The sequence below is a fragment of the Mandrillus leucophaeus genome, unplaced genomic scaffold (genome assembly GCF_000951045.1).
Source record: "Mandrillus leucophaeus isolate KB7577 unplaced genomic scaffold, Mleu.le_1.0 Scaffold432, whole genome shotgun sequence".
NCBI lineage: Eukaryota > Metazoa > Chordata > Mammalia > Primates > Cercopithecidae > Mandrillus > Mandrillus leucophaeus.
Window position 1 is genome coordinate 1,970,107 of NW_012104610.1, and position 7,563 is coordinate 1,977,669.

General features: G+C 41.2%; 1 pseudogene; it reads right to left on the reverse strand.

Moving 5' to 3' along the window:
• Positions 1 to 1,387: 1,387 nt before the first annotated feature.
• On the reverse strand, positions 1,388 to 2,238 carry LOC105549261 (annotated as a pseudogene).
• Positions 2,239 to 7,563: the final 5,325 nt, after the last annotated feature.

The following is a 7,563-nucleotide window of genomic DNA, read 5'->3' on the forward strand; positions in this document are numbered from 1 at the left end:
GGAGTCTAAGTCTCTTTGTAAGTCTCTAAGTACTTGCTTTATGAATCTGGGTGCTCCTGTATTGGGTGCATATATATTTAGGATAGTTAGCTCTTCCTGATGAATTGATCCCTTTACCATTATGTAATGGCCTTCTTTGTCTCTTTTGATCTTTGATGGTTTAAAGTCTGTTTTATCAGAGACTAGGCTTGCAACCCCTGCTTTTTTTTTGTTTCCATTTGCTTGGTAGATCTTTCTCCATCCCTTTATTTTGAGCCTATGTGTGTCTCTGCATGTGAGGTGGGTCTCCTGAATACAGCAAACTGATGGGTCTTGACTCTATCCAATTTGTTGTTCTGTGTCTTTTAATTGGTGTTCAGCGATTTTCTTAGAGTTTACTTCTGTTTTTTTATTGTGTCATGGCCTGAGAGTGTGTTTGATATGATTTCTGTTCTTTTGCATTTGCAGAAGATTATTTTATGTCCAATTATGTGGTCCATTTTAGAGTATGTGCCATAGAGTGGTGAGAAAAATGTATCTTTTTATTTTTTTAGGTTTCCATATTTTATTCAAGTTTTTCTTTTTAAGTGATGTTAATTACAGCATTTCAAGGGGAGGATCTAATTCCACACAAAATGGAAGACTCTAAAATGTACCCATTAAACTACTAAAAGACAAATTGAGTGGTGAGAATACAACAGAAGTCCAATTTAGATTCTGAGTGTTGTCACCATGTGATTACAATCACACAGACACTTCCAAGCTTATAGCTGAAACTCCTGGAAGCTATTTCACACTCTGGTGCCAGGGCAAAAAATACAACACAAGAAGGAATAAGTCCTGAATTATTGGCTTCATCACATCCACCCTCTCCACCCCAAAATGGCACAAAAGAAACAGTGACCACACCCTGCAGACCTTTTGGTGTAAAAATGGTGACGATGACCTGTTCTTGGAATGGGAACAGGTCACGAAGATCTGTCTCAAAAAGTCCCATTCAGGTGAGCTTGTACACACCATCAAGCAGCGAGCCTCTCATCAATTAGGGTTAGGAAACCAAGGTTGGATTTTCAGGAAATCACTATTTCATTCATTTACTCTATATGAATTTACAAAGTGCCTACATATTATCAGCTTCCACTAGAAGTAATTTCTAGATAAAAATGAAACCTGACATCTCAAAGAGGCCACCAAGTTGCCCCCAGGTCTACCACTGAAAGGATCTGTTTTGGACATGAGTTTCTTCTGCACCTCTGACAGGGTAACATCTTAAAGCTGAATCACCTTTAACCTGGAGGTCTAACATATTTAGCAATACTTGCAACCCAGACATACAACACTAAAAGATACACTAAATTCTGAAGGTGCTGCAAAATAGTTTAAAATTAAACAATTGTACAGTATTCATTTATGCTTGAAATTCCAGTCTTAGACCAAGCTTGTGGTCACCAGCATTGACGTTCTTGCCATCCAGAAGAGCTGACAGTGTCAGTTTGATAACTTGCTTTAGGGTCTGAGTGTATCCTAAATCTGTCAGGCTGGAGTTGTTCACTTTAGCCGATAAGCAGGTGTCAGGGTCAATCTGATACTTGGCTGCTTTCCGAAGCGCGTGTTACTGTTTCCTGCAGTCCAGGTGAGATTGACAGCGGTCTCCAACTTCTTGCTCACCTTTTGGTAAATGGAGCTGCCCAACTCTGTCCTGTCATTCACATTAGTGTGAAGCTGGAATTCATCAGTCTTGTAGCCAACTGCAAAGTTGCTCTGGGTCACTCAGGACTTTGCAGTCTCAAAATTCATTTGGTATGCGGCCAGCCAGCTCTGGTAACCCAGCACCAGAGCACCCTGGATGGAAGGCCCAGCAATGTCGAAATTCATGTCCCAGCCCAGGTTAATGTGCTCTCGCTTGTACCCTGTCTTGATTTTAACATTTTTTTCCCCAGTGATAGGTGAGAAGGATGAATCGAAGGTCAGCTTCAGTCCACATGGAAGCTGATCTTCCACAGTAATCTTGGTGCTTAGTATAGTGTCAGTGCTTCATTTCTCTGTAAATGTCAGGGTGTACTCAGTCCATCTGTACTTGGTTTCCAGACTGCCCATCACTTCAGTGGTCTCAGTGTTGGCTGAGCCTGAGCTTGTAAATTCCAGTCCATTCTCGGATTTGGTTTTCAAATCAAGCTTTATTAAGCCAAATCCATAGCCCTTGGTGAAGACATCCCTGGCAGATTTGCCAAGATCGGCATACATGTGTGGCACAGCCATTGTCTTCTCTGAGGTGGTGGCAGCTGGCTCGGCGGTGGCTCGGAGGGGGCTGCCTATCTTCTCTTAAGGCCTACCAGATCCAGCTGGACACAGTGGCTTATGTCTGTTATCTCAGTGCTTTGGGAGGCTGAGATGGGTGGATCACTTGATGCCAGGAGGTCAAGACCAGCCTGGCTAACATGGCGAAACCCCATCTCTACTAAAAATACAAAAATTAGCTGGGTGTGGTGGCACACGCCTGTAATCCCAGCTAATTGGGAGGCTGAGGCACGAGAATCGCTTGAGCCTGGGAGGCGGAGTTTGCAGTGAGTTGAGATCATGCCACTGCACTCCAGCCTGGGCAACAGAGGCAGACTGTGTCTCAAAAATAAATAATAAAAAGATCTATTAGATCTATTTGGTCCAATATTGAGTTTAAGTCCTGAATATCTTTGCTATTTTTCTGCCTTGATGATCTGTCTAATACTGTCAGTGGAGTGTTGAAGTCTCCCAAAATTTTTTTGTGTGATTCTAAGTCTCTTTGTAGGTTTCTAAGAACTTGCATTATGAACTGGGTGCTCCTGTGTTGAGTGCGTATATATTTAGGATAGTTAGGTCTTCATGTTGAATTGAACCCTTTACCATTATGTAATGCCCTTCTCTATTCTCAGGAGATGAGCATGGTGCAGAAGTTCAGGGATCCAGGAAATAATGAAGTATAACAGATAAACAACTTTTAGCATGTCTATATTTATTCAGTGCCTGACTGAGAATCTAGCACATAGTAAATACATATAATCATTCTTTCCGTGCCTCTTAGGTTCCATTCTCCCCATCTCTAAATTCAGTTTCCAAAGTAGGAAGATTTACTCCTATTTTTGTTCCTGCAGTACCCTCTAGGTAATGGCTGAAACTGTTTCAAAAATAAAATTATGTGACAAGAGCCCAGTACAGGCTCCTTAGGATATGCCTGCTGTGGACAGCAGCTACACCAGCCCTATGAAAATATATAATGCCCTGAAGAAATTCACCTCTCTGAAGGAGGTGGAATCAATCAAAATAGATATGAAAATGCCATTGGAGGTTGATGGCCAAGTGTGTGCACCACTGTGCTGACAAAGTAACAGCCAGAAAAGAAGATCAAATGAAGCAATGTAAACCTTAAGTAGAAAAGAGAAGTCTGAAGAGGACCTGCTAAGCTAAGGATGGCCGTTTGATACTTAGAGAGCAAGGAGGATTTTTCTTCTGGAAGGCAAAGAAGAGAGGTTAAAGAGCTCAGTGACTGGGGTCTGGCCTACGGGTGAAATTGTGGGTACCTGAGTAGTTGCTTGTCTACTCAACCTAATCTAGACAACTTCTCAAATGCCTCGTGAATGTTCTCCTGTCTCATTCCAGGTATCTTCAGCATCTCAGAAAATTAATTTCCACTGCCCTTTTCTGTGTTCCTGAGATAATTACCCTTATTCAGGGTATTTTAAAAAATCATCTCTCCAATGTGTCAGCAATGTGCCTGTGAGAACGTTCACCTCAAAAATCACTTCTTCTCTCTGATTTCACAAAAGTCTAATTATCAGAGGACCTATCTCAGGAATAGGAGTATGTTAGATTACCTGGCAATGTTTCCCCTAACTGATTTAAGACTTTCTGGGGTCTGAGAATTATATTATTTCTTTGTGATTTTCCAGATCTCAGTACATCACAGCACAGTGCGATTCCTCAAAATATTTAACAAAACAACAAAATGACAAAATATTGGATGAGTGTGAAGTATCAGGGCAGGGTAGCCACAGAGAAGTCCCTTTGATACCTTGGATATTGACAGTAGTCAGGATCAGAGCCAATGTAGAACCTTCTTTGGAGGGGCTCCGGGCCCAGGGCTCCTTGGCACATTGAGAGGTAAAAAGGGTCCCCATGCCCAGAGTCTCCTCATTCTGCCATCCCAGACAGCACTTTCCATTCTACTGGCATAGCCCATATTTATGACTGTGGTTTGGTGGTGTGCTGGTAACCCAGCGAAAATACACACACAAGGATCAGCCAATCAATTAAAACCCAGCATTGTAGTGTTTGCCAATTTTGGCAGTGTATGTACTTCCACCAAGGTCATTTTCAAGATATCAACGTGACATCACTGAATGTGAAGTTTGCAAGGAATATGCACGGATGAGCCAGTACAAGTGGCTCTAACCCACAATGCTTTAGTCTCTCCAACTCTGTCTACCCAGCTCCAGACAATAGTACTAATATTTTCAGCCACCTACTTTAGGTCGCATAACATCTAGTCTAGATACGGCCTTTCCTATCTAGACTGAAATTTTACTCACAGCAAAAAAAAAAAAAAAAAATCACTTACCTGTTTTAAAAGGAGTTCTCTTGGACTGGAATGGGATGACTGACAACAAGGCTGTCAGAATGATGGGTGACAGGGAAGTGAGATTTTATGTGTTGGCCCGAAAGCCTGAGGGGCAGCTATTATCCCAGGGAGCCCAAATATAGAACTCAATTCCATACAGGTTGGCCAAGTCATTACTGCTCTCCAAGCCTGCCTAGTCCACCTTTTCCTCTAAACCTCCATCCCTTCTTAAGGTTGCTCATGTACTTATTCCTAACACAAGAGTATCAGCATCGCCACACCAATTATTCCTGTTTCCATTTTATGGGTACTGGGGAACATTAATCCCATTTTCTTTTTAACATTTTACATATTTAATTTTTTTTGTAGAGACAGGGTCTCCCTATGTTGCCCACGCTGGTCTTGATTTCCTGGCCTCAAGTGATCCTCTCATCTTGGCTTTCGAAAATGCTGGGATTACAGGCATGAGCCACCATGCCCAGCCTGAAAATAATATTAATTATTTAAAAATCACATTTTATCAAAAGTATTCCTTTGGAACTTGAATTAAATTTATAACATTTTCAAAAAATATTCAAACTTTGGTATTTGTAATAATAATATTTTAAATATTTACATGAGAATACCTAAATATCGCTTAAAAATCGATTTTACCTACTTCTGTAAGTCAAGATCAACTGGCTGGTGCTTGTTGTGCATATTGCACAACTTCAGGGGACACCATTTTCTCATAATAATTTTAGATTTGTGTAGTTATTTTGACAAACTTGTAGAAGACATCAGAAAAGCGTCTTGAGGAAGGATGCTATTTTCTATCCCATACTAGGTTTCAACCTGGACTAGCTGACAGGCCTGAGATAGAGGGATGGGATGAGCAAGCCAAGCCCCAAGGGATGGTTCAAGGTTGAACTCCACAGCTTCAGGAGCCCAGCCTGGAAGCACACACTTCCAAGATTACAACTATCACCACTTTGCAGGTGTTGCCCAAATCTCTGCCCCTAAAACTGACCTCTTGCCAGTCTGCTCTATAAGTCCACCCAGAGATTCTGTACTAAAGCTCAAGGCACCTACTCTACTCCTCTTCCAACAAAACAAACTCCACCTGCTCACTTTCCATTTCTGCTGAAGGCCTCATAATTCCTTCCTTGCTCAACTCTGAAATCCTGAAATCAGTTTTTGAGTCCTTCATCCTTCTTTCACTTTGGTATTCATTCCGAGACCATGCCCTCTTCCTTTGACAGCCTCTTGCATCTATCCCCTTGTTCCCAGACCTCCTGCCACCACCCAATTCAAATACTCATCTCCTCTCCTCTGAACCACATAATACCTTCCTAGCTGGTCTTCAGAGCACCAATCTTCCTGCTTCAATACATTGTGGATAGAGCTGACTAATTGTCCTAAAACACTGCTCTAAACACATCACCTTCTGCCCCTAAACTTCACTAACATCTTCCTGCTTAGTGAATCAAAACCAAACCGCCCCAAATGGCACAACACCACGATTCCTCCTACTCATGTAGGCAACACTCAGCAATACCAAAATCCCTTATTTTTCACAGTTAACCGGACAGTGACCTAGGGAAACAATATCTCTAAGTCTCAGTTTCCTCACTTGTTAAATGGGGATATTAACAGTACCTACTTTTAGAGCCATTGTGAAGATTAAATACAGTAATATATGGAAAGTAAAAAAGAAAAAAAAAAGAAAAACATCCCGTATCCTCTTTTTCTTTGGCCACCAAATAATCTACATTTAATTTTCAGTTATCTTATTCACTAAAGCTCTTCCTGCTGATAAACTTATCCCTTTCTTTATGTATCCTTTTCGTATCTTTTTGTTCTTTTCATTTAATCAGTCCGAGTAAGTGTATATATACATATTTGTAAAGGAGAAACAGTTTTACGTTTAAGAAATATCTTTTTTTTTTGTCACAGGATATTTCTCAGTTCCAGGGACATGTTTAGTGGTAATAATAGTTACTAGGTGCTAATGATTTGGCTTGTGGGGCCTCTGGCCATCTCTGGTCTTGTTGAACTGTGAGAGAGGCTAGAAAACTGCTTTCTGTAAAGACTTTTTAGAGCCCTTCTGTTGGATTTTTAATTTGATTCCCCAAGTGAGTTTAGTTGAGGGCTAAATAGAAGGATGGTCTTTCTTGGAAATGAATAGTTTTTCTAAACATTCTGCTAGTACTGTATGCCCCATTGACATGACTGTTAAAGTGCCCCACATCTGCTTAGCATCCTCCAAGATCCTTTGGGTGTGCTCCATAAGATCCTTTGACTCTTGTAAATAATTAATTAGCACACCCAAGAGTGCCCTGTGGGACCCTCAGGTTTTTGCTATTCCAAAACTGCATTGTTTTCAACTGACCAACTTGCCCACTGGGCCGTGTCTCTTTCTCTGATCCCATCCAGATGTTAAGCTCCACTAAAATTTAGATTTTTTTTTTTTTTGGAGACAGGGTCTCGGTCTGTCATCCAGGCTAGAGTGCAGTGGTGCGATCTTGGCTCTTGGCTCACTGCAACCTCCACCACTGTCCCCGCTACCCCTCCTGCTTTCAAGAGATCCTCCCACCTCAGCCTCCAGAGTAGCTGGGACCGCAGGTGTGTACCACCATGCCCAGCCAAGTTTTTTTTGTATTTTTAGTAGAGATGGGGCTCACCATGTTGCCCAGGCTGGTCTTGAACTCCTGAGTGCAAGCAGTCCGCCCGCTTTGGCCTCCCAAAGTGTTGGGATAACACACAAGAGTCACTGCACCCAGCCATACAATTTAGATATTTTATGCTTTGTTTTAGTGTTATAATAAATAAAATTGTTTGTAATTGTATTTTAAATTATTTGCTGGTTTTATATAAAGTATAATTTATTTTTGTATTTAAAACTTGTGTCCCTGACCTTGCTAAATCCATTTATTAAACCCAAGTGTTGTGTAGATTCTTAGGATTTTTTTTTGTTTTATATACACAGCCATGTCATCTGTTACTAAATACAG